Below are 27,791 nucleotides of genomic sequence, written 5' to 3'. Positions count from 1 at the left end.
GAAAAAGAGATACGCAATTTTATTTTCTTTTAAAATTTCCACATGATTACTTTTATCAGTGTTCTTTGTTTGTTTGCATATGTAGCTTTCAATTACTGTCTGGTATCACTTGATTTCAGCCTGAAGAACTTCCTTTAGTATTTCTTATAAGGCAGGTCTGCTAACAATGAATTCTCTCAATTTTAGTTTATTTAGAAATGCCTTAATTTCACCTTCATTTTTAAATATATATATATCATATATATATATATATATATCTATATATATATATATATATATGATATATATATATGTATATACATATATACTTAATTACAGAAGTTGTAGGTTTACAAAAAAAGTCATGGAGAATGTACAAAGTTCCCTTAAAAACTCCCTGCCACTACACACACACGCAGTTTTCTCTAATTCTAACATGTTACATTAGTGTGGTACTTTTGTTACAATTGATGAAACAATATTATTATATAAGTATGTCATTAACTGTAGTACTTAGTTTACATTGGGGTTCACTATTTGTGTTGGACAGTCCTCTGGTTTTTAAAAACTTTTATTTTAGTAACACATATACAATCTAAAATTTCCCATTTTAACCAGTTTCAAATACACAATTCAGTGATGATAATTAAATCACAATGCTATGCCACTATCACCCATGATCCATTACTAAGACATTTCAATCATCCTGAACAGAAATTCTGCACAAATTAAGCATTAATTCCCCATTCCCTAGCACCATCCCAGCTCCTGGTAACTTGTATTCTAGTTCCTGACACCATGAATTTACATGTTCTAATTATTTCATATCAGTGATATCATACAATATTTGTCCTTTTGTGTCTCTTGTTTTAGTCCATATGATGTCTTCAAGGTTCATCCATGTTGTCACACATATCAGAACATCATTCCTTTATATGGCTGAAAAATATTCCATTGTATGTATATGTCACATTTGGTTTTCCATCCCTTTATTGATGGATACTTGGGTTGCCTTCACCTTTTGGCACTTGCAAGTAACACCGGTGGAGCAAATGTCAGTTTGAGTTCCTTCTTTTGATTCTTTTGAGTATTTACATAGAAGTGGAATTGCAGGATCATATGGCAATTCAATACTTAATTTTCTTATGAAACACCAGACTTGCAACTGCTGTGGAAAACAGTTTGGCACTTGCAATCCTTTAACTGTTTTGTGGAAGTCTGAGCAAGATGGCTCTGCCAGTTTTTGCTAGCCTTGTCCAAAAATTCCATTGGGGAAAAAGAACCCTGGCACATCTTATGCCACCATCTTGGTTGACAGGAAGTCTGCCTTCATGTTTAAAAGTGAGTTTTGCTGGACATAAGCTTCTTGAGTCACAATTTTTTTTTCTTTCAGCTCTTTGATTATGGCCTTCTGGTCTCCACTGTTTCTGAGACAAAGACAAATTGATTAGGGTTAAGTGAGTAATCTTATTAGGGATCTGTTGCATATAATGAGTGGTTTTTCTCTTGCTACTTTCAAGATTTTCTCTTTATTTTTGGCTTTTGACCTTTGACTAGGACTAGACTGGGTATGGATCCCTTTTCTTCAACTACTTGGATATCGTTGAGCTTCTCGAATATGTAGATTAGTTTTGCAGCAAATTTGGAAGTTTTCAAATATTATTTGTTCAAATATTTTTTCTGTTCCTTTCTTTCTCTCTCCTTTCCTTCTGTTACTTCTGTTATACATATATTGGTTTACTTAACAGTGTCCCACATTACTCTGATGCTCAGTTCATTTATCTTTTGTCTTTATTCTTCATATTGCATAATCTCTATTGATCTATCTTCAAGTTCATTACTTCTTTCTTCTGCCAGTTCAAATCTACTGCTGAGTCTCTAGCAAATTTTAAATTTTGGTTATTTTACTTTTCAATTCTAGAATTTCCATTTGGTTCTATTTTATTATTTCTGTCTTTATATCTTTTATTTGATAGACATTGTTATAGCTTCCTTTAATTCTTTAACATGGTTTCCTTTAGTTCTTCGAACACATTTATAAAAGTTGCACGTCTGGATCTCCTCGGAGGAAGTTTCTATTGCCTGTTTTTCCCCTGTGAATGAATTACACTTTCCTGTTTCTCTGCATTTCTCATAAATTTTATTAAAAGCTGGATATTTTAGGTAATATCTTATAGCAACTCTGGATACTTTGCCTGGATTCTTGTTGTTTATTTATTTGGTGACTTGGCTTAACTAGTTCTGTAAAGTCCATTTCCCCTACTTTGTGCAGACTTTGATGTCCCTATTCAAGCTTTTCCCCTTCAATTCTATCTTTAAGCCTGGCTTCCTAGACATTGTAAAGTCTTTGATGTCTCTGCTCAAACTTTTCCCCTCAATTTTTTTTGCACTTTTATTTAGATACAGTCACACATCATCCAAACCATCCAAAGTATACAATCACTGGCTCACAATATCATCACATAGTTGTGCATAAAACCTCATGATCAATTTAGAATTTTTTCATTACTCCAGAAGGAAATAAAAATAAAAATTAAAACCCAAATCCTCCCATACCTCTTGTCCTCCCCTATTATTGTATTGACGTAGTACAGTTTTTTAATTTTATTTTGAAATAAATTCAAACTTACAGTAACAGTTGCAAAAACAATACAAACCCCTTACACAGAACTCCAGCATACCCTGACCCCCCACCCTTGATACCCCGATCCACCAACTTTAACATCCTGACACACCACCATTTCTTTCTTTCCCACCCTCCCTCCCTATCTATCATCCATCATCTGTTGCTCTGTCTTCTGAACATATGAGAGCAAGCTGCACACATCCTTGAATAAACAATATAATTCACATACACATTTCCCATGAACAAGAACATTCTTTTATGCAATCCCATTAAGCACAGCTAAGAAGTTCAAGAAATTCAACATTGATATAAAGCTTACATTCTATATTTCCTTTTTTTTTCTTATGTCCCAACTGTATCCCTTTGAGCCTCCTCTCCTCCATCCTCAGATCCCATCCAGGATCATCCTTGGCATTTAATTGTCATCTATTTAGACTGTCTTTTTCTTTCTTTTTTTTTTTCAACTGTGAAAACATATATACAGCCTAAATCTTCCCATTCCAACCCCTCCCTAGCATTCCATTAGTGGGATTAATCACATTTAGAATGTTGTAATGCCATCATCTTTCCACCATCCATTACTAGAAATTTCCCTTCACCTCAAACAGAAACCCTACACTCATTTCTTAACTCCCCATTGCCCCTTCCCCCGCTTCTCATAACCCATACTCTACTTTTCATCTCTATGATCATATTCTCTGATACTTTCTTTGTGTTTACCATGGGGCTTAAATTTAACATCTTAAATCTATAACCATCTTGTTTTTCTTTGATATCAACTTAACTTCAATAGTTCACATAAGCTATGTCCCTATACTCCTCCATTCCCCCACCTTTACATAGTTCTTGTCAAAAATTACATATTTTGCATTGAGTCCAAAACCACTGATTTATCATTACATTTTATGTATTTTAGATCCTGTAGGAAGTAAATAGTGGAGTTACAAATCAAAAATACAGTAGTATTGGTATTTATATTTACCATGTGATCTTTACTGGAAATCTTTATTTCTTTATGTAGTTTCAGTCAATTGTTTAGTGTCCCTTCCTTTCAGCCTGCGTAATTCCCTTCAGCATTTCTTACAGGACTGATCTACTGGTGACGAAGTCCCTCAGCTTTTGATTATCCAGGAATGTTTTCATCTCCCCCTCATTTTTAACCTCCAGGTTTTTGTGAATTTTCTAAGTCTCTGAAGGTTATTGACTTCAAAATATATTCCATTGTGGTCAGAGAATGTGCTTTGAATAAATTGAATTTTTTTAAATTTATTGAGGCGTGTGTTATGTCCCAGCATATGGTCTATTCTGGAGAAAGATCCATGATCACTAGAGAAGAATGTGTGTCCTGGTGATTTGGATGTAATGTTCTATGTATGTGTGTCAAATTTCTCTATCTCTCTCTCTCCTTTCTTTGTTTCTCTGTTGGTAGGGCTCCCTTTAGTATCTGATGCAGAGCAAGTCTTTTATTAGCAAACTCTCTCAGCATTTGTTTGTCTGTGAAAAATTTAAGCTCTCCCTCAGATTTGAAGGAGAGTTTTGCTGGATAAAGTATTCTTGGTTGGAAATTTTTCTCTCTCAGAGTTTTAAATATGTCATGCCACTGCCTTCTTGCCTCCATGGTGGCCACTGAGTAGTCACTACTTAGTCTTATGTTGTTTCCCTTGTATGTGGTGAATTGCTTTTCACTTGCTGCTTTCAGAACTTACTCCTTCTCTTCAGTATTTGACAGTCTGATCAGAAAATGTTTTGGAGTGGGTTTATTTGGATTTATTCTATTTGGAGTTTGCTGGGCATTTATGCTTTGTGTATTTATATTATGTAGAAGGTTTGGGAAGTTTTCCCCAACAATTTCTTTTAATACTCTTTCTAGACCTTTACCCTTCTCTTCCCCTTCTGGGACATCAATGAGTCTTAAATTTGGACATTTTATTTTATCTATCATACCCCTGAGATCCACTTCAATTTTTTTTATTTTTCTCCCCATTCTTTCTTTTGTTCTTTCATTTTCCGTTCTGTGGTCCTTGAGGACACTGAGTTGTTGTTCATCTTCCTCTAGTCTTGTACTATGACTATCCAGAATCTTTTTAATTTGGTCAACAGTTTCTTTTATTTCCATAAGATTGTCTATTTTTTTGTTTACTCTTGCAAGTTCTTCTTTATGCTCTTCTAGGGTATTCTTCATGTCCTTTATATCCTATTCCATGTTCTTCTTCATGTCCTTTATTTCCTGTGCCATGCTCTTGTTGTTTGTCTTTAGTTCTTTGATTAATTGCTCCAAGTACTGTGTCTCCTCTGATATTTTGATTTGGGTGTTTGGGTTTGGGTTATCCATATCATCTGGTTTTATCATATGCTTTAAAATTTTCTTTTGTTTTTGGCCTCTTGGCATTTGCTTTACTTGATAGGGTTCTTTCAGAATATGAAAAACACCAATCTCTAATTTGTCAGATCTACAGCTTGGTGGTGTACACTTTCTCTAACTAATCAGCAGATGGTGTCCTTGTCACTTATTCCCCTCAAGCCAGTTCTCCCCAACTTTGTCTTTGTGGCGTGTGGGGGTTTGATTCTTGTGGGGTTCAATTGGTGCACCAAGTTTGGGTGTGTTGTTGGTGCTGTCCACCCTGAATGAGGGGCATGTGTCTGAGAGGTTAGGGAGGCAGGGCAGCTTTAATAATCAAACCTCCCATGTTTTCATGGAGATTTAAGGCTGTTGCAAGAGTCTAAACCTTCATTTCAGTCTCGCCACAGATTGTCTCTGCTGCTGACCCATAAGTCCTTGGTATTGTCATAGGGTCCCTGGGATTTCCGAGCGGGTCCCCCTTCTCAGCCATGCTCTTCCAGGACCTCTGCTGAGGGAAGGCTGTGCCATGTCACAAGTGTGCACCGGCCCTCCAGGGAAGCTCTGGGCCACTGGGCCATGCAGGGGTGTTCCCAGCCTGCTGTAAAGATGGTTGAATGGGGCATGTTAATTTCCCCCTTTTCGCACAGCTCCGCCTTCCCAGCTCTGGGGCAATTAGCTGTGGGTGCACTAAAGGCCACTGTCCATGGCTGATATTGTGGCGTGTGCGCAGTGCTGCGGGAAACACTCCCCATCACACTGGGACCCTTGGCACGGCTCTGGGCTGTGGCTCCGGCCCTGGGCAGGAGCATTCCCAGGCCTCTGGGGAGATGGCTGCAAGGGGCGTGGTTTCTTTCTCCTTTTAGCTCCCCTCTGCCCTCCTGGCTTTGAGACAATTAGCAGCGGGTGTGGGAAGGGCTATCTTCCATGCCAGATATTGAGGCGTTGGCACAGCCCATTCCTGCCGCACTTCACTGTGTGGTTCTTGCCACCGTATCCGCAGCCACTCCTAGGGTTTGTTTGTTTTTTTTTTTAAAGAATATTCCATCTCCAAATGCCAACCCACAGTTTCCCCACACCACAGCGCGGCCACCAGACTTTCAGCCGGCTCACTCACTTGTTTCAGGTAGCTGACTCATGGTTTCACCAAATGCATGGTCTCTGTGGATTTAGAAGAACTTGTCCGGCTGCTGCATTGTTGGAACTGGTGTTCTGGGTCACTTTCTGGCTTTTGTCTAGTATTTTTCATAGAGGTGTTTTTTTGCCCGGTCTCACCTAGCCGCCATCTTAGGTTCTCCGGTGTAGTACATTTGTAACTGCTGATTAAAGAGTATTAAAATATTACTGTTAATTACAGTCCATATTTGCAATAGGTACATTTTTCCTGTAAAGCTTTCTATTATTAATTCCATATAATAGTGTTGTACATTTGTTCTAGCTCATGAAAAACCTTTCTTATATTGGTACAGTTAATCACGGACATTGTCTGCCACAAGATTCCTTGTTATACATTCCCATGTTTTAATCTCCAACACACCTGTAAACAAATATTTAATCCTAGTTAATGGCATGCATCCTGAAGCATATAGGGGGTTAAGTGTACTGAAATCTGCTACTTACTTAGAAATGCATCCAAAAAATAAGTGGAATGAATAATTTTATTCCTTCCATGACAGATGAATAAAAACCTGAATAGATGGAAAGAGGTGCAAAAGGCAAAAAGAGCAAAAATCTTGTTGGTGGTTTTAGGGTATTTGTCTTACAACTCTTTCAACTTTTCTACATGATTAAAATTTTTCATAAATAAATACTGAGGGGGGAAATTGGAGAGAAAAATTGCCTGCAGGGGCCAAGGAGGTAATATAAATGAGTGAAGCAGGTCATCCATAAGACAATAGAGAGTGATAGGGATGTCACTTGGAAAATGCAGAATTCCCTCTAAATGCAGCAGCTGCTACACAGTTAATGCCATGGAGGAATTAGGGCCTAATATTGCCAAATCTACTTTTCCAAGGAAATCTGCCAAATTGAAATGTTGGTAACTAATTCAAGTACTTTAGAAAAAATAATTAAGATTGAGGCTCTATGGGCATCTAAGAAGAGTCATAGAAAAACTATTTAAGTTCCTTCATGGTGCCTTGAATTTGATGTTGTGCAACTTCCTCTTGACCATCATTGGAAAATCAACTTCAAAATGTTTACTTGAGAGAAGATTTTCATTCTGATTAAAGAAATAAGCAAAACCTGCACAAGCCTTTAATTTCCAGAAGGCTGTATCCATGCCAACCCGAAAGTTGAGAATTTGACAATAACATTCGGTCTTCCATAGAAATTCATTTATCAGCTGACTGGCGTCATGGACTTGAGCAAAATACCCCCTCATACAGGGAAGCTTCTTTGCAGGGACCATGGGCATACCTTGTCATTGTGTTATAGCTTGAGGTGGAGAAAAATTTGGACAACAAGGACCCCGTCAAGTTAGTGGCCATGGGTGTGGCAATTGTGGAGTGCTCCACCTACCAGGGACATGGAAGCAGAGTCAACAGGCAGCGGAGGGAACAAGGGAGCCACAGGGAGAAAGTCAGGAAAGAGAGGCTGGGCTCAGCTGGAGCAGCTCAGTCTGTTTATAACTTTTGTGATGTGCAGGAGTTTTAAATTTTTATGCAAATAAAATCCACCCATCATTTCATGCTCACTGCTATAACCCCACCTAGTAAACTTGGTGGAGCATCCTAGCCACATTTGTAACTATAATCTTATGAAATTTATCTTTGTGGATGGTCAGAGCTCTTAGGCTACTTTCAAGGGTGTTTCATTTCTGCAATAATCTCTGAGAAAGAATTCAGCTCAGGACTTGCATGTTTTCTTTCCATCTGCCTCAACACCTTATGCCCTGATCTAAAGTCTTGATCTCCTTCACTCCAGTGACTTTTGCATCCTCTCTGCTTCAACTACTTGCTTTCATATTTGCATCTGAGAGATCAACAATACTTATATAGCTTGACTTTCAATGTCTTCAATCCCGAACCCCCTCTGACCACCTTAAGCTAACTTCCACCAAACCTCTACTTCACTTTCAGTACTGTCTCAGGACTACTGACCTCTCCCTGTTTTCATTTCTGTTTCCATTTGAACTGGGCACCTTGGACCATCGTTTCATTTCAACACTCTGCTCCAACATCCCAGGATCCCCTCCCTTACTTGGGAAATGGCAGCACTGTGTACTGCAGCAATGAGCAGCCACCAAGGACATGGGCTCAGGCAGTCTCTTATCCAGGACCCCAACGCTGATCGGTGCCATCTCAGCTGGTGACCATCCTCAGCTTCTACTTGGGTCCCTCTGACATCCGCCACCATCAGGCCTCTCACCTGGGCCGCCTCTGACTAGTCCTAAGAAAGCGAACTTCACAGTGGTCTGGTTCGCCTTACCCCTCAGAAGAAGAGGGTCCCAGCCAAGGACTGGAAAAAGAATTCAGATGGTTTCCTTCTGGCTGGAAGAAACAAATCTGTTCCACGAAGGATGGCAAAGGGCTTTGTTCTTAGAGATGTCACATCCAGCCTCATGGGCTCTGAAGACAACTGTTATTTATTATTCTCAAGAAGCATATGGCCCTTGACTCTTTCTTTATACTTCTTTGCATTAAATTGCTGCGGCATCATCTCACCTCTCCTAATGGACCATGTCTAACATCTGTGCAGTTACAAATAGGGCAGGCCCACTTGTGGTTTTATGGGGCCTGAACAACTTCAAGACTGCAGGAGCCTCGGGAGGAACAGAAGCAGGGGTGCTGCTGCAGTGCAAATTAGGTCAAGTCACAGAGCACATGAAAATGGTAAAGCAGTAGGTAGTTGAGAAAAAAAGTCCTAGCCTCATTGTTTTGGAATAGTGTTTAACCTAAATTAATTTGCATCTCTAGGGCTTGTATATAACTTTTAGATAACATTTACAGGGTTTTATTTTTCATATTATAATACAACACATGCCAATTATACAGAATTTCTAAAGTACAGAAAGTAAACAAATCACTCATAATCCTGCTACGCAAAGAAAATCAGTTATTATTTTGACATTTTATCTTTTGTCATTTTTCCCCCCAGGCATGTGTGGGTGTGTGCATGTGTCTAAGTATACTTGATATGTATTTTTGTCATTAAACTCTATATGCAATTTTGTAATCTGCTTCGTAAATTTGTATAGCAACATTTGGCTTCCAGGAAGATATCTGGTCTTTGTACTGATTCCTCTAAATCTTTGAAACTTCCCAGGTAGGTGCCTTTTGTTATTCTAGTTGAGCCCCAGATCACACCAGGTAGTTCATACGCTAATGAGATGACTCAGGGAGGGGCCAGTCTCACCTATAATCCTTGGGTGGGGACTGGCTACACCAGAAAAACCACCCATATGTCATTAGGGGCTTGTGCCTTTAAGCCACTGGATATTGGCCCAGCCTCTGGGAGGAGAGTGGGGCCGGAGGTTGACTTCAGCCATATGGGCATCAAGTCCGCCAATCGATGCCTTCAGAATGATACTCCAATAAAAACCCTGGATACGAAGCTCAGTAGACCTTCCATGGTTGACAAGACACCTTGTTGGACCAGGTGGGTGGCACTTCCCGACTCCACCAGAAAAGGACATAGAAGCTTGCACTTGAGACCCTCCTAGACCTGGCTCCAAGCTTCTCTTCTTTGTATCCTTTTTGCTATAGTAAAAAAAAAAAAAAAAAAAAAAAAAAAAAATCCTGAAGTCTTTCCTGTTTTGTGAGTCATTCTAGTGAATTATCAGTCCCGATGGGGTGGTAAGAATCCCCAAATTTGTAGCCTCTTGGTCAGATGTGTGAGTGACCTGGGAGCCCCCAAGCTAGCAGCTGGTGTCTGCATGAACGCCGTCCTGAGAGGATGCTGTCTTACCAGGTAGAGTCTCACCTAACTCCGGATAGTTAGAGTCAGAACCACATTGCATTAGTGACTAAAGCGTAGGCAGTCATTTTGAAGCATCTTCCCCATATCATTAGTCTACGAAACCATGCCACAAAATACTTTCATCTCAGTTTCCCCCTTCTCAAAAAATGATTTCAAAAAAATAGGGAAATAGTTTACTCCGTCTATTTCTCTAAAGCATATTACTATTCCAAATTAGAAGATGCAAATGTTCAGGATTCTAAGCTTTAAAAACAGTGTCCTCACTGATGAGGGTAAAGTAAGGAAAATACAGGTCTCGCATTTCTCCATGATGGCTTTGAAATTAAGCTGTCTGTCTGGGGTGGCAGTGCCCCCCGGGACGCAGCTTGAAGTTAAACAAGCTGGTAAAGAGGCCTAGAGTCGCTTCCTCCTTTTTAAAAAAACTGAAGCTCTACCAATCCAAACACTGAATTTCCAGAAGCGGAAAAAGGAGCAAAGTCCTTTTCAAATCAAATAACTGTTGGATTACGTTTCTCTCCAGGAGTCACAGTGTACCTAAAGGGGAGGTAGCAATTTCCTCATCGCTTGGAAATGGAAATTCTCCTGGTGTTCAAAAGGGACTCCACTGATTTTATTGGTGGGGAAAAGATTTCATTTCAATTTGGGGTGGGAAGAGGAAAGAAGGAGGGAGGGAGGAGCTTTCTTTAAAATTATAAAACACCTCCTCCTCCCCACACACCCCCTTTGGGCACACACATGTTTTCCTGTGTTATTTTTAGAGGATGGAGACACACAAATCAGTTTATTTTACATTCTTATTGTGGTAATATATGCAACACAGCATTTCCCATTTTAACCGCTTTCAAGTGCTGAGTTCAGTGGTGTTAATTACATGCACAAGGTTGTGCAACCATTACTCCAAATCGACTTTGATTTAGAAAAAAGAAATGGAACCTAGCTAGGACTAAATTAAAAAAAAAAAAAATGGAACCTCACTGGGACTTAATTACACACCTATAAATGTGCTTAAAACATACTAGATCCTCTTTCTACTGGTAACTGTATGAGCAAGTACAAATTTAAAATATTAATAAAGGGCTGTTCAACATAAGGGAAGAGATTGCCTCCTCTCTTGTCTCTTTGGGTTTACTTTAGAAAGCCCATAAATGTAAGTTTTCTTTTTCTTTGTCTTTTAAAAACATGTATTAAATTCAAGATGTAAACAATTAAATACAGCTCTTGCGAATTTAACCACACAAGAAGTCCTCAAAGAAGTAATTCCTTTCTTTATAATGTATTCAAGGAAAAATGATATCATCATCCCTATCTCCCAGTTTCCTGGAAAGACATTAGCAAAACTTCCAGTGGGCTCCTGGCTGCAAATTGTAAATCTACCTATGAAATCTACCTCTTAAAATATCTTGAGAAAATGTATGCAAGGGCTTGCGTGCCCTTAACCACCCACAAAGGGCAAGCTCTCTGTCTTTGCAAACTCTTTGCAGATTGCCTGTGATGCATCACATTCTGGTTTCCTGCTTATTCAATCATAAACTTGCTCTTCTTTCTCTTCTACCTTTGTGGAGAGGTTTTCTGGGTTGGGACAGGATTTCATTTGTAATTATATTTCCTCAACATCACCCAACATTTAAGGCATACAGCGCTGACAAGAGCAGACATCAACAGGATGTAGAGAATCAACCCAATTCCTTGTTGCTTCTCCTTTCAGCTGCCAGAACTAGCTGTATGGGTGCATGTCGCACTTCACAGCAAGTGCAACAGCTAGGAAGGGGCAGGGTTTGGTATGAAGAGGGCTCAATAAATCTGCTGATGGAGCAACAGTACAGTCAGAGGTGGGTAAAGTGGTGAGAGCACAGGCTTTGGAGTTGAACAGATTTGGGTTCAAATGGGGCACCACCATTTATGAGCGAGTGACGGTCGCTATAAGGTACTTAAGTTCACCCCTGAGCCTCAGTTTCCCTTATGTTAAATGGGATGGTGACTCCTACATCATAAGTGTACATATGTTTCATTTAAGACATGTAAAAAAGTGATTGGCATGCAGTGAAAGTACAATAAATGAAGTTTTCATTTGTCTTATTTATCAGCTCTACAACTGATGCTGGCAGTTTTCTCATCAAGAAGACCATGGGACCTTATGACCAGTCACTGCATGGGGCTCAAGGACAGAGCCTGGGCCAGCACCAGAGACAATGAGAATCTGAGGCAGTCATGCAAACAAGAAGTCAGGATTTAAGAACTGGTTGGGACTACTGAATCAATATATAGTTGTTTCTTTTTTGTTTTCTAGTGTATTAGAATAGCTGGAAGGAAATGCCTGAAATTGCTGAACTGTAATCCAGTTGCCTCTATCTTTGATAATGATTGTATAGCTACATACCTTGGGGATTTGTGCTTATAAAAACCTTGTCACATCCAGTTTTTTCCAACTTCAGAGTCTTGTAGTCACAAAGGCAACCACTTAATGTTAATGAAGGAATTTGAGTCAGCTTGGAACTAACCATTGACTTGTTTTGTCCTGGTGAGCTTGGTTCTAGCATAGCTCCACTCCTTTATAGTTGTGAATGGTTTCTGCTTATACCTGTTATTGAGATGGTAGCAATTCCATCTCCCCTTGTTTTTTCTTATACTTGCTATTGAAATCGAGGCAGGCTAGAGCAGGGACCTGAGAGGGGAGAGAAGATACCATAAAGGAGCCCTTGAGTAAGGACAGCTAATCAAGGTCAGAGGCACCTGTCCTGCACAGACATCCTGCCTGGGGCTACCCATCTACGCAAAACACCTGACAGCAGCCAACCTGCCCGCATGCACTGTCTACCACCAGGCGCCACCCTGGAGAGAAGGAAGGGTAGGAAAAAGAGCCCTGAACAAGGAGGGGGTGTGGGTTAAGTAAAGCTAAGCAACAAACAGAGCCTACAGCCAACCAACCCCACCTGAGTGAGCTACCTAAGATCAAGCACCGACACAGGAGAAAGAAGACGGTAGTAAAACGGTTAATAAAAATTACAAAAGCAACAACAATCTACAAAAGCAAAACCTTCCCACAGTGTGGTGTACCTCTTGCCTCTTTACTCTTGCGAGAGCACCCTCATGCTCTTTCTCTGCATGCGTACTGTTCCGGTTTGCTAATGCTGCTCTTGTGCGAAATACCAGAAATGGATTGGCTTTTATAAAGCAGGATTATTTGGCTACAAAGTTACAGTCTTAAGGCCATAAAAGTGTCCAAGCTAAAAGGCATCAGCAATAGGGTAACTTCACAGAAGAATGGCCAATGGCATCTGAAACACCTCTGTTGTCTGGGAAGGCACGTGGCTGGTATCTCCTTCCTTTGGTCCCAGGTTGTTTTTTCAAAATGGCGTTCTCCAAACTGTCTCTCTTGGCTGAAGCAGCGAGCTTTTCTCTCTGAGCTCTTATAGGGCTCCAGTGATTAAATCAAGACCCATGCTGAAGGGGCGGGGCCACACCTACATAGAAATTATCTAAGCAAAGTTATTACCCACAGTTGGGTGGGTCACATCTGCATGGAAACACCTAATCCAAAGGTTCTAACCTAATCGACACTAATACGTCTGCTCCCACCAGATTGCATTAAAGAACATGGCATTTTGGGGGACATAATACATCCAAACTGGTGCACATACTTAATAAACTTTCTGCCTGCTTACTTGATCTATGCTGTGTCCTTGAATTCTTTCTCATGGCATGGCCAACAACCTAGGAAATCAAAACTGGCAACAAAATGGTTACAACTCCTTCTACCCTTGTCTGAGTCCATGAAAACCCAGAGCTCCTTAGGCTTGGGGAGACAGATCTTTAAGCCGATAGGCCATCTGATCTCCTGCTTTGTGCCTAGCAATAAATGCTTTCTCTCTTTGAAACCTGGTGTCATTGGTTCAGTGTTATGCCCACTGGGCTGAGAGCTCACTGCTTTTGTCTAGTTTCCCATCTCTGTACCGATTTCCTCACATGCTCATGCATCGGATGGGGAGAGTATTTTCCCTCCACCCTCCTGGTTTTGATGTGAATATAAAATAAATTGATAGAATAGGAAATTGTTTGGAAGCATTGAGAACCGGAGCTACGGTTGTAATTTAATATGTTTCTCAGAATTAAGGGCTTGACTTTATGCAGATAAAGAGAACAGCTAAGCAACTTGAGGTTCTGTCTTACATCTCTTGATAGCCTCTATATGGTCAAGGGCACCACGGGGGGCAGAAACAAAAGAGCATCAGATGAGGATTTGGAACATGCTCTAGATCTGGTGTCCTGAATACCACCCTCCATGTGACTCTGAATATGTCATCTTGTGAGCCGTGGCCTCCTCATCCATAACAAAGGTGTAAACATGTCTGCCCTAACTAAAGGAATTGTTACAAGAGATAAAGAATATGAATGCTTTTAAATTGCAAAGTACAAAATGAATGAAGGAATGAATGTGTGCATGAATGAATGTAGAATAAGAGTTTTTCCTTTGAAGCCAGCAGCAGTAGCAGCTAATTCCAAATTCCAAAGAATTGCAAGCCTGCAGAATGCAGCCCATTCCAGAGGACAAGCCCCTCTTTATCCCCAAGCTACCACCTTTTCAAGAGCCATTTAGAAGCCTGGCATCATCCCAGGCCACCCACACAAGACAGGGCGCCACCACACTCAGAGCTCAGGGATCCATGCCCTCCTGCTAATTTCTCATTTATAATCTCCTTCTCCTCATCTCTGTAGACACCTCTAAATGGCGAGAGCTTTACGAACAGCTTCACCCTCCATTCGGCATAGTGGAGGCAGCCCCAAACAAGAAGAAATAAAGATATCTAAGCACTTTGAAGTTAGGAGAGGGCATCCACAGAAGGCTGACGGGGTGGGGGTGTGGTGGATATAGAATGCAACCCAACCAGGGCTTTGTGTGGATTTGAATGAATGACCATGTTCCAGGAGGCTGTGAGTGTGGCGGCTCCAGAGTTTTAACCTGGGAGTGATAAGGTGACGGGAGATAAATCCCTCCCTTGTTTCTAAGGATGCCCAGGGAGCTGAGGGCCTGGGGCAAGTGAAAAACAATATCCTCCTCTGGAAAGAGTGTCCTTATCTGATCTGATCGGGGCTGCAGGATGGGGAGTTTTCTTCTCTTCTCTCACCAGTAGGACCCAGCTCGAGGGTCAATGCTGAGTGAGAGAACACAGCTGGCCCTGGGCGTTGGGAAATGTCATTTGCAAGGAAGAAACCACCAATGAGCAGCACTTAGATTCCCGCCTGCTCAGAATCCAGATAGTTCAGTGAGCACCAGGCTGTAACATCTAGAAAAGTCCCCAAGAATCCCTTCCCAGAGAACATCTCTGCAGGTAGCTCTGTTTTCCTCTCTATGCTGACCTCAGGCACAGTACAATCAACCTCTACTACCCTCTGATTTCCAGGGCCACTGCAAACCTGGGCTCTATCAGCCACCATCCGCAAACTTCAGAGTGAAGAAATGCATATATTCAACCAGGAGGGAAGGGCATTGGTTTAGCTTAACATGCTTTTTTTTTTTTTTAAAGAAAGATATGATTTTCAAGACAATGTATATCTAACTGTATCAACCACCTAATCACTGGCAAAATCAGATGCCACAGGATTTGTGGTGCAAGAGTTAGAGATAAACACTGTGACCTTCCAAACCTACTTCTGTCTTTGCACAATAGTTTCCTTCTCACATTCACCCTCCATTGTGCCAAACATTAACTGGGTCAGATGGATCGTTCTGATCTGTGTTATTTGGTAGAGATTCATATCTCTACCACCACCACCGCTGCATTCATGCTGAAAGTCTAAAGGAAGTCAAAACTAATCTCCATTTCAGTAAGTATCCAGCAAAAAAGGAAAAGGACATGAAATCATTTCAGGAGAGAAAACTGTATTCTCTCTTTTTCCTTTCTTGTGGCATATGGTTTCACATCAAGCATTCAGGGGTTCCCAGGCTACCTGCACTTCTGCCAACTGCCTACAAATTCAGGGGTTCCCAGTGTTAGATCCCAGAAAGAAAGGAAGTAACATGTAGAAGGAGTTTCTAACCCAGAGGCCCCGCAGGTTATCGCACAGAAAACAGGCGCCCCATAAACTAAAGAATGAAGGCTGTTTAAGGCTGTCCCTGCCACAGTGGTGCCCCAACCCGAAAAGGCGGGTACAAGCAAGATCAGATATTTCTGTAGGGCAAACAACTGAAAAGGCCTGCTCTCCTTAGATAGATAATGTAGCTGCTTTTCTGAGAAGAATAATGGGCTAGAATCCTAACAACCTCTCAGCCTAGAAGTTGACAGACACCCACCCAATCGAGGCCCAGAACACACTCAGCAGGAACCTTCTCCCCCAACACCCTTCCCTCCCCACGTGGGTTTTTCCTTTAAAAATGCTGCTCTCAGATAGAGGGTCGGAGCCATTTTTTCCTTTCTTTCTTTTCTTATGGCTCCCACCTGCTTTCTTCTGCTTTCTTCCTCTAATAAACCTTAAACTCTCTACTTAAACCATGACTCGCTGCATTTGTGTGGATTCTTGAACGGCTCTGAACCTAATACCCAGCACCCCCTCAGGTTTGATCCTTCACTCAGATGACTCACAAAACTCAGGGATGTGCTACACGGATGGTTAAAGTTTTATTAAAGGATATGAATAAGGAGCCAGAAGAAGAAATGCATGGGGGGAGGTCTGGGAGGGTCCCCGAAAATGAAGCTCCTGTGTTTTCACATTATGAATTATCTCTCATGGTTTCCAGTTTCCATGACTTAGGAAACTGAAATCCAGCTGCTTTGATCTCTGATAATGATTGTATAGCCTTTGTCTTGTGCCCTTGTGGTTGTAAAAACCTTGACTGACCCTCACTTGTATCCCTTTATCTGTTTTTTTCAACTTTAGAGTCTTATGATCACTAAAGACAGGCCCTAATGTTTATTAAAGAAATGCCTAGAGTTAGCCCAGAACTAACCCATCCCAATTCCAAGGCTATCTTGATGGACAGAGTAGAATCTAACCAAAATTGTTCCACCTGACATGCTCAGTAGCTTAAACTTTAGCCTGTAAGTGACCTATACCTCATTATATGCTAAAAATCATAGCCATCATCATATTAAGGCTGCAATTTTCTTACACACACTCTCTGACAAAGCATGTAATTAATCTGTGCATGTTCAATAATTAGATCACTACTGATTACATCATTAGGGGCCATTGTGCTCATTATACTAAAATCTGCCATCTTTTGATACTATAAAACCATCAGAATTACTGCAGTTCAGGGAGATAGATTTCAGGCCAATAGGCCATCTGATTTCCTGCTTCACACCTAGCAATAAACTTTTTCTCTCTTTGAAACCCCAGTGTCTCAGGAACTGGTCATTTGAGCACATTGGGCAGAGAGCCCACCACTTTTGATTGGTATCAATAAAAAAATTTTTAAGCCACTAAGTTTTGGAGTAACTTGCTTGATTGTTTCCTTCATTTAAAACTAATTACTCTGGATGTTTCAATACTGAGTACATTTGGCATAGATATGCAAATCCTTTTGCTTTGAGAACATTCCCCGAGGCTCTGGGGCAGAGAGTGAGAATAAAGATCAGCGTGATTGCTTCGTTGTTACATAAAAGTCTCCTGTGAATTGAAATTATTTGGAACATTTCAATTAGTGGATTAAACGTGCTGCAAACACTAGCTCCCACAGTGTATGTGGTAGCATGAGAAGCCAGCCCCCAAATCTCCACTATCACATTCTAATTTCTGTGAACTAAGATTCTATCTCCAAAGCAATAAAATTATAATTTTTAGGAAGCTGCCCCTCTTTGCCCAGTCAAGTCAGAGGAAGAATTAATAACACTAGATGGTCTTAGTTGTACGTGATGAAGTGAAGGGATGAATGACACACTCAAGTGTATGCTAAGTAGAACGATTGTATAAGGAGCAAAGCTACTTCCACGGGCTTGAGAAGAACGTGAATATCACTTGCCTTTTACAAAAACAAATCAAGATGTTTTTTTCCCAAACAGGCACTGATTCTGCAGTGAGGCGGATATTGAAATGGGAAATCAAATTTGTAAATCCCTAGAGTAATTAGGGATGTTGGATGCTGCTCTTGTATGAAGCTGTGGGGTCAGTTAGCTCTGAGATTTTAGCAAGGTGGTTTGGGATGTTTGTTTTTGTTATTGTGTGTTTTAAACACTGTCAATCATTTGATGATGGAGTAAATTCCCTATATCTCCCTTTTGGGGCTAGAATGGGCTGGAAGAGTTATTCAGCTTTGTTTTTAATATTGTCACCAAAAATGTATTCCATTTTTTTACTATTGTGAGCAAATATGTGTATTATTCCATTAGTAAATTGTCTGCTGAGTTTAGAATTGCTGAATCCAGTTATTTAGTTGTACCAATACAAATGTCATGCCAGAAATTATCTTGAAATATTTATTAAGGAAGAGAAAACAGGAACTTAGAGAGTGAAGAACTATAGATTCTTATTTCCTTGGTTTGGTTTTAAATTCCTGCCAGCCAACAGATCACCAAGATTTTTTGTTTTGTTTTGTTTTGTTGTTTTTTTGTTTTTTTTTTTTGGGGGGGGGAGGGGGTTTAAGAAAAAAGGGACAGAGAGGAAGGAACAAGGAATAAGGAAACCTATTCAGGCCCTAGAATGAGCCAGGCATTGTGTCAAACTCTTTGTTTCCATTTTTCTATTTAGACATCACCAAGGAGGTAGGTACCACTCTCCCCAATCTCAGATGAGGAAACTGAGGCTTTCATAGCTTTCATGACTTGTCCAGATTTCTAAGTGGTTGAAGCAGGATTTGACCCCAGGTTTGTCTTATTTCTGGTTCCTTTGCTGTATCAGACCTACTACATTTCTCTTGGTATTGATCAGAGTTCTTGATTGCAAGCAACAGAAAACAACTCTGGCAAAGATAAGCAAAAAGAAATTTATGGGAAGGGAAGGGGGTGTGTGGGGAAGGGGGGATGCGGCTCACAGAATCAGTAGAAGACTGAAGGACCCAGCTGAGAGCCAGCAGAGATGAGGGAGCACCAAAGTCCTACAACCCAGCAGCTGTCCCCTCACAGGAGTCGGCAGCCAGCCTGCCGCCTCTGCTTCGGAGAAAGACCCAGCCCTCCTCCCAGCCTTCACTCAGGGGCGGAATCTGGGAGAGAGTATCTGGTAGGCCCATGCTCACCCCAGACACACACTCCAACCTGAAGAAGAATACAACCCTTCAGTTTCTTGCTGGGGAGAAGCCTGTGAACTTAACCTCTCACCAAGACTTCATATAACACAGGAGAATTAGGGGCTGTCAGACGTCCGGGAAGCCAGGGGGTAGAGTCAAATGCCCACTTTGCTCTTGAAACCTGAATGTATTTCCTTATGTAGAAAACTCTAGAACTGCAATGTCAACATGACAAATCTCAATTTGGATTAACCATGTCTTCCTGGCCAGAATATAAATCCCCTGGGGGCAGGGACTATGTCTCTCTTGGTATTTCCAGGATCTGGCATGTGCTGAGTGTCCCCATAGATATTTCTTGAATAAATGAATGGATGAAAGAATGTTTGAAGGAATTTTGCCCATTATTTCTCCAACTACTCCATTCAGTGGTTTCACACTTACTGCTCTGGGCAAACCAGATATACTTAACTCTCTTTACAGACTTGAGATATCCTCAGCAGGGAGAAAGAGAATGCCCTAGTATTCTTAGACAGCATTATAACTGAATGCCTTTCTCTGCTTGAGCAACAAAGCTCAGGATCCACCTTACAGGTCACACTTACTTTTGGAACATTCACAAACAATGTGTATCTTTGTTTAATGTAAAGATAATGCATCATCAAGATTAAATATTTTTGCAAAACATTTAATGCATATCCTCACCTTTTTCATATTACCTTTCATTCTTTCTCTAGTGCATAAATATTTAACATGGTTATAATCAGATTGTATGTACCCTTTGTGTATTCTATTTTTCCAGAAAATATTATACAATCCTATATTTCTAAACAGACTCCATAATTATCATTTTTAGTGGCAGCCTAACATTCCATGTCCTTGATCCATCATAGTTTATTAAACCATTTTCTTATTGTTGGGTGTCTGTTTTGTATGAATCAGACTTTGTAAAAGATATAACTTCTTAGAAGATCTGCAATATTGTCAATAGATGGCTTATGAAAGTGATTTTGATATTGCTGTACATCTGTTTGCGATTCTGTAGTAAATATAAGTAACTAAGGACTACTCCCTAATTGGTCGGTGATGTCGGTGCTATGTATACAAATAGAATATAAGATGAAACAGGGGGATATATAAAATTCAACAGGATGACATAAATTAGATGAAGAGGAGATGAAAAAAAAAAAGCAAAATCAGCATTAAAACATAAACTGGAGCCAGACACATAGGGAGAGATATTTTTGTCCCATTCTCAGTGATATGTTACAATTTCATGTCCCAGGAGTTTTTAAGATGCCACCGAAACTTGATTCTACTTAATCTTTGAAATATTGGTGTTTGAGTGTGGTCCCACATTTTACATCCCTTATACTGCTAAATCCTTTCTTCCTCAGATTATCTGAAATCCATATACATAGATTAAAGCTATAATTTTTGGAAAAAAAGCACAGAAATGGAAAGTGATATAGTAAGGCATCTCCCCCAGGGAGAGAAGAATATAGGGGGAACACAGGTGAATTTTGACTTAAGGGGGTGGCAAAGATATATGAAAGTGCCTTGAAGAGGAACAGAAAAAAAGGAAAGAACTATTTCCATAGGGGACATTTTTATTAAGAGAGAATGAAAGATATATAAATATATAATGCTATTTGTGCCTTGTATTGCACATACTCTCTAAAGAGTTCCGATGGTGTCTCAAGTCTTAAGCGGTTGATGTTGCCCTTTTTTGTTGTTGTTGTTTTTGTTTAGCATGTTTCATTATTTTATTTTACACTTTATAAAAAACAAAAGCCCAAACAACATTTATGCCCCACAACCAGTTAGGGAGGGGCTCACAGTTCTGAATGTAGTTCTGGCCATTTCCAAAATAGTCCATATTGTTTCTTTACCCTTAGACACTTCTCTCCCTTCAAATATTTAAATCCCAACTACAAAAATGGAGCCACAAAAGGTGTATAAAGACAAATGAGATATTTCTGCTTTCATAATACTACAAACATTTTCCAGTTTGCTAGAGCTGCCATTATGCAAAATACCACAAATGGATTGGCTTTTATAAAGGGTGTTTATAAAGTTACAAGTTTACATTCTAATTGTCCAAACTAAGGCATGAACAGATGATACTTTCATTGAAGAACAGCTGATGGTGTCCAGAACACCTCTGTTAGCTGGGAAGGCGCATGGCTGGTATCTGCTGGTCCTTTGCTCCCAGGCTGTGTTTCAAAATGGCTCTCTCCAAAATGTCTCTGGGTCTCTTTTGGCTTCTCTGGGACAAACTCTGGGTTTCATCTCTTAGCTTAGCATCTCCAAAAGTTTTCCTGTCCACATCTCCAACCATCGCTAACTGTTGGCAAGCATCTGGGTCTTGGCTTAGCATATCCTGAGGCGTTTTCATCTTTTAGCTTCTCTGGAGCAAACTCTGGACTAGCATCTCAAAGTATCAGCAAGCATCTGGGTCTGGAGCTCTTTTTAAAGTACTCCAGTAAACTAATCAAGATACACCCTGAATGGGTGGGGCCAAATCTCCATGGAAACATCCAGTCAAGAGGTCACACCCTAATCAAAAAGATTAATTAATCTGCCCCCACAAGATTGCATTAATGAATATGGCTTTTTCTGGGGGACATAATATATACAAAACAGCACAAAACACTTCAGGTAACTAAAGCACTCTGAGATTAACAGGTAGAAAAAATTGCCCAATTAGGAATGGAATGTCTTTTACCTACAACAAGGTGCTGAATAATTCTAACTGGCCCCCATCCTAAAATATTCAGTTTTGGGGGACATGGGCACATGAAATCATGAGACAAACATGTAACAGGCAATTTCTTGTTTCCAGAAGGCACATGTTTCCCGCACTCTTTCTTAATACCTAAAGACAAATTATAGGAGAACCCAGTACTTAGAATCTGCCCAATTTGAAGTATTAAATGCATAAGGAAAAGATTAGTTATGTCCAAGTAATATGCAATAAAAATAATTTTAACCAACATGGCTAAGTGTTAAAAGTCTTTAGAAATCAGAATATTTATTTGCATGGCTTTAAACTGAAGTCAAAACTATTAAATCTTCTGTGCTGAATGATTTAAGGGCAAGTGATGTCGGCTTTTCCATTCACTTTCTTTACTTCATTCAGAATAAAGATAGGTCAATTGTTCTTGAACAAGCCAATGCAGATTGGCAAAAGGGAGACACAGTTCCTAGTATGTTTATTTACAGTTCAGACATTTCAGTTAGAGCCCTTCTAAATGCTGCCACTCTCTTCTGTTGGAAATTTATCAGTTCTTCTTTTGCTGATTTGGAAAGATGTTCAAATTTTTGGCAGCATTCCTGTTGGTATGCCTCAGCCAACCTAACATCTCTGCTTTTTAACTAAGCCTTATCCAGAGCTTTGGTGGAGTTTTCCTAGACAATGAGAGCTTTGGTACATCTGTATAGGAGATCCTCAATGTTGAGCATGTAGTATCGAAGGAGCTCTTGTCAGCTTCAAATCTTCATCTGATGAGATCGACCCTCTACTTTCCCAAGTTTTTCAAATAGCTCAGCAACCTTCTATAGGTACTTTTTGATGACCATGGGCTCTTCTAAAGCCAGGCTATGAAAGCAAGTGGCAGTGGGGATCCAGTCATCTGCATCATTTTAATGAGATATAGTCATTTTATCAGCTTTTGCACATGACTTCTTGATCCTATTATAATAGGTAATAAGGAAATTCTTCTCTTGCTCAGAGAAGTCATCCACCTTAAAAAAGCCACCAAACACCTCTTTGGTATTTTTTTGCCCATCACTTAGATCCTGGTCATATGCCAGAAAAACATGATAGTTTTGATCTTTACTGAGAACAAGGTGAGAAGAAAGCTGACAAAGACCTTGTGGGAGGATATGGTCTCCTTGAAGACAACAAGATATTCAGCTTCCAGTTCTTGCTACATCTTGGTCAAGTCTTCTTTGGTCATAGACCCTTCACCCTCTCTCAGTTTCTGCATCTTCTCTTAAGGGCCATCAAAGTCAGGTTTTGTGGGAGCAGGTGTAATAAGCCCTGCATAGCCTGTTGTTTCATAAAGTCTTCCTGTTGCATCGTGTTCCGGTTTGCTAAAGCTGCCAGAATGCAATAAACCAGAAATGGGTTGGCTTTTTCAATGGGGATTTCTTTGGTTACAAATTTACAGGTCTAAGCCCATGAAAATGTCCAAATTAAGGCATCAAGAGGAAGATACCTTCTCTGAGGAAAGGCTGCTGGCATCCAGGGCTCCTCTGTCACATGGGAAGGCACACGGTGACATCTGCTGGTCCTTCTCTCCTGGGTTCTGGTTTCAATGGCTCCCTCCAAATGTCTCTGGGCATTTCTCTCAGCAATCTTGGCCTTTACTATCTTTTATCCTCTTATAAAGGACTCTAGTAAAGGATTAAGACCCACCTTGAATGTGCTGGGTCACATTTCAATTGAAATAGCCTAACCCAAAGGTTCCATCCACAATAAGTCTGCCCCTACAAGAGTGGATTATAAGAACATGGTCTTTTCTAGGGTACATGACAGGTTCAAACCAGCACACCTAGTAATAGAAAACCCTGGACTCTGAAATGGGGATAGTGCGATCTTGGCACGCATTGAAAACTTGACCTTATCTCTCTCACTGAATGCATCCAGTATGTCAACCCTGAAGCGAGGGATGACATTCAGATCCATAGAGATCACAGCCTGACGGGAATGAAGAAACAAATCAAGCAAACCATAGTTCGTCAGGCAGAAGAGGATTACCACAGGTTAGTTAACCTAAGCAGCAATTTTCAGAAAATTTATACACTTTTCTCTCCGGAGTACATGGCAGTGCCTGAATAAGGGAACTATGCCAAATCTTGCTGCGGTCCTACTGCTGCTGAAGGAATTCTGGATCCACAGCTATGGGGATGCGGGCCTCGAGCAGGGGGCCTCTCAGCTGTGCAAGGAAATAAGAGACTGGGGTTACTATCCCGGGGAGCCTCTCAGAGGAGGCAGCAGCCCCGCCTCTGGGGCCCTCCCTGCCCCTCGGCGGCGAGAGGCCTCAGGACTCCGCCACTATCCCGGCAGCCCTGGGAGCAGGCGAGAGGCGCACCACGTGCTCGCCCAGAGCGGCCTTCCCCGGCCTCCCGCGTTTACGCGGTCGTCCATCTTAGAACCTGGCAAAGAAGCAAGGTGCGGCCTATCCTCCCTCTGCACTGTGCAGAGACATCACCCGACGGCAGGATCAGGTCGGGGTCTCGGAGCCAGAGACAATCTTCGGGCGAGGCGCATCCCAAGAAAGCTGATGTCCTTTTATCAGAACTGGATTCTCACCTCTGCCCGCACCATGCATCCGGTTAAGCAGTGGGGCAAATTTCATCTCTCTGGGATGTTTTGTTTTAGCTTTGGGAGTGACAAACTGTGGAAAATCATTCACACTTAGTGGCTCTGAGAATAAACAAATGCTTCTGCATTTTTCTTTCCTGCCTTGGCTGAGCCTACTGCGACTTTGCACCAACCTTGATAATTCACTCAAACTTTTATACAATGAGAGGATTCTATTTGCTAGAAAATATTCTACACTGCTGTTGTCAGACAGGCAGACAGTGTGACACGTTCCCAAAGGTCAAGTCATAGCAATGAATGGAATAATGCCCCATGTCTGCCTAGATTCTTTGAAATTTGTCTTGGGGTCTGTTTCTGTGATAGAAAATGCATGCTTCCTCAGGTTTTGTCTGCTCTAGTCAACTAACAGTTATCTTCAACCCATATATCAAGGAAGCCATCAGATTTTATCTGCAGAAGAATATGCTTAGCTACCATTTAGTACATATTTAGTTGTGCATCAGTAGGTTGCTCTAATAATATATCAATTATAAAGATTTCTAAGAGAAAAAAATTGAATTTCTCTGTATTAATATATATGTCATGATACTGTAATGAAAATAAGTATAAAATAATTTCTGTAACTCATTTATTTATTCAGCAGATATTTATTATGCCAAACACTTCTAGGCATAGGGATCCAGCAGGAAGTAAGAGGAGAGGTCCCTGTTCCCATGGATCTTACATTCTTGAGTAGGAATAATAAACTTGTGGGGGGTGATAAACAATTAAGCAAATACATACTTAAGATGAATACGTATTTTTGCATTAAAACATCTTTTAATGGAAATTTAACATTATTTCATCTGATCCTTTCAAAAAGTGTGAAAGGTAGATGAAGAAGGGATTACCATATCCATGTTTAAAGTTTTATTTTGAAATAGTTTATGATCTGTAGAAAAGTCAGAACAGTATAAAGAACCCTCCCCTTCAACCACCTTCCCCAGTTGTTAATATTTCACTACATTGCTTGTCTCTTTTTCTCTCTTTACATATTTAGTGTCTTTTTGACCTCATGCCCCATCACCCCTGTACACTTCCAGGATGTACTTCCTAAGATCCACACCATATGACCATCCAAGTCAGGAAATCAACACACTGATACAGGACAGCCATCCAATTCACAGAGCCTGTTCAAATTTCACCAATGGTCCCAACAATGTCTCTTTGTCTTTCTCATCTAGGATTCTGTGTGGGACATGCATTGGCCATCGTTGACAAGTCCCATCAGAATCCTTCAATTGGGAATGGTTTCCCAGCCTCACAAGTCCTTGGCAGTCTTGAAGAGTGCCTGTGTCTCATCCTGCAAGCTGATACTCCCTCTGAACTCTTGGCAGGAATGCCACAGAAATGATGCTGTGCTCTTCACAGCGCCGACCTCTCCCATCTGTGGCATTGTTGACCTTCATCACTGTTTTAGTTTGCTAGGCTGCTGAAAGCAGATTCCATGAAATGGGTTGGCTTCACCACAGGAGTTTATTAACTTACAGTTTTGAGGCTGAGAAAAATGACCAAATCAAGGTCTCACCAGGGTGAAGCTTTCTTGCCTTCTTCCTAAAGACCAGCTGCTGGGGGTCCTTGGCTCCTCTGCTACATGAAAAGGCATATGGTGGCATCTGCTGGTCTGTCCTTTCCTTCCAGGTATCCAGGTATCATTGATCTTAGCTTCTTCCTTCTCTGGTGCGCTCTCTCTCTCTCTCTCTCTCTCTCTCTCTCTCTCTCTCTCTCTCTCTCTCATACCATTCTGTTTATAAAGAACTCCAGTAAGAGGATTAAGACCCATCCTGAATGAGGTGGGTCACACCTTAATTGAAGTAACCTCATCACAAGGTCCTACCTCCAATGGGTCCATGCCCACAGGAATGGATTAGATTTAAGAACATGCCTTTCTGGGGTACATACACCTTCGAACCACCACAATCACCTAGTCAAGTTGTGTCTGCCATTTTCCTCCTTGTATTCGATTAATTTTTGGTGAATGATAGACCAATATTTTGCCAGTATCCCATTTCTCATTGTGGTAGACATGTTATTAATCTTAGTCCACATTCCTGTAGGTGTAAACCCATTATAGATGGGATCTTAGGAAGATGTTATTTTAAGTTAAGTTAAGGTGTGGCTCAACTGAATGAGTTTGGGCCTTAATCTGGATGACAGGAGTCCTTTGTAAATAAAAGGAATTCATACAGAGAGAGAGAAAGCCACAGGTGGAAGCCAGAAGCTGGAAGTCAATGGGACCCAGAAGGGAAAGGAGAGGACATTGTCACAGGACAGGAAAACCAAGGAACCCCAAGGATTGCTGGCAAGCCAGCATCAAAATATTACAGACTTTGTGGAGAAAGCTTCACCTTGCTGATTCCTTGATTTGGGGCTTCTAGCCTCAAAACCATGAACTGTTAAATTCCTGTTGTTTAAGCCAAACCATTATGTGGTATTTGTCATAGCAGCAAGGAAAACTAAGAGAATCTTCAAGCTTCCACCCAGCAGCCACTCACCAGAGCTACCCACATATATCAACCACTACCATTCTCACTGCCAAATGGTAGTTACTTATTTCCATCATTCCTTCTACATTTATTAGTTGCCATTCCACTGTGAAGCAGAGCTATCTCTTATCCTTATGTGTTTAATTATTTACTTTTTTTTATCAGTATAGACTCATGTGTTCCTATCTCATTTAATGGATTATTATCCAGTTATTTATTTGGACACTTAAATATTCTAAAATTGGTCAGTGAAAGCCTCTTCAAGCTGGTTCCTGTGTGCTTTTGATGTGTCCCCATCAAACTTGGGCACTTTACTTTTAGGCACAAAAAGATGTTCCAGGTTTATCTTGTACCTTCCCTCCTGCAGCCCAGGAGTCTGCTATTTCTCCAACCAAGAGCTGAAAGCTAGTCGTGCTCATAGCTACTGGATATCATTGCTTCTAAGCCCTTACAGCTGGCAGAGCTAGGAAATATGTGGTTGTATATATGTACACACACATCCATAATAATTTCTATATTTATCTGAGTGTATGTATATATGTATATGTAAATATATATATATAAAATTTTCAAAAACCGTGAATTTATGCCAATACTGCTAACTTCAATTCAACATACCCAGTTTCTTTCTAGCCTTCCTCCTTTCCACACTGGTCAACCCTTCTCAGCTACATATGACGTGTGAGAGACTACCTTAGCTTGGCTGGTCAGGGTTGGTCCTCTCTGTGGACATGAACCTGGCTGACGAGCAATGGTAGATGGTGAAAAAGGGTTCCAGGCTGGGGGAAAAGTGAGGATGAAGCCTCAGGAATGGACAAGCTCATGTGTTCCAGAAACAGAGATGCTGGTGTGGCAACAGTGTGGGCAGCAGAGCAGAGGGCTTTGGGAACCAAGGTATTTGTAGTTTATTCTTGGTG

At 40.8% G+C, this 27,791-nt stretch overlaps 1 pseudogene; it reads right to left on the bottom strand.

The window, feature by feature from the left end:
• Nucleotides 1-22,171: 22,171 nt before the first annotated feature.
• LOC119540851 lies at nucleotides 22,172-24,352 on the bottom strand (annotated as a pseudogene).
• Between the last annotated feature and the right edge of the window lie 3,439 nt (nucleotides 24,353-27,791).

This window comes from Choloepus didactylus, chromosome 7, assembly GCF_015220235.1.
Source record: "Choloepus didactylus isolate mChoDid1 chromosome 7, mChoDid1.pri, whole genome shotgun sequence".
Lineage (NCBI taxonomy): Eukaryota > Metazoa > Chordata > Mammalia > Pilosa > Megalonychidae > Choloepus > Choloepus didactylus.
The sequence above is the reverse complement of the archived record's forward strand: the minus strand, read 5'-3'. Positions and strand labels throughout refer to the sequence as shown.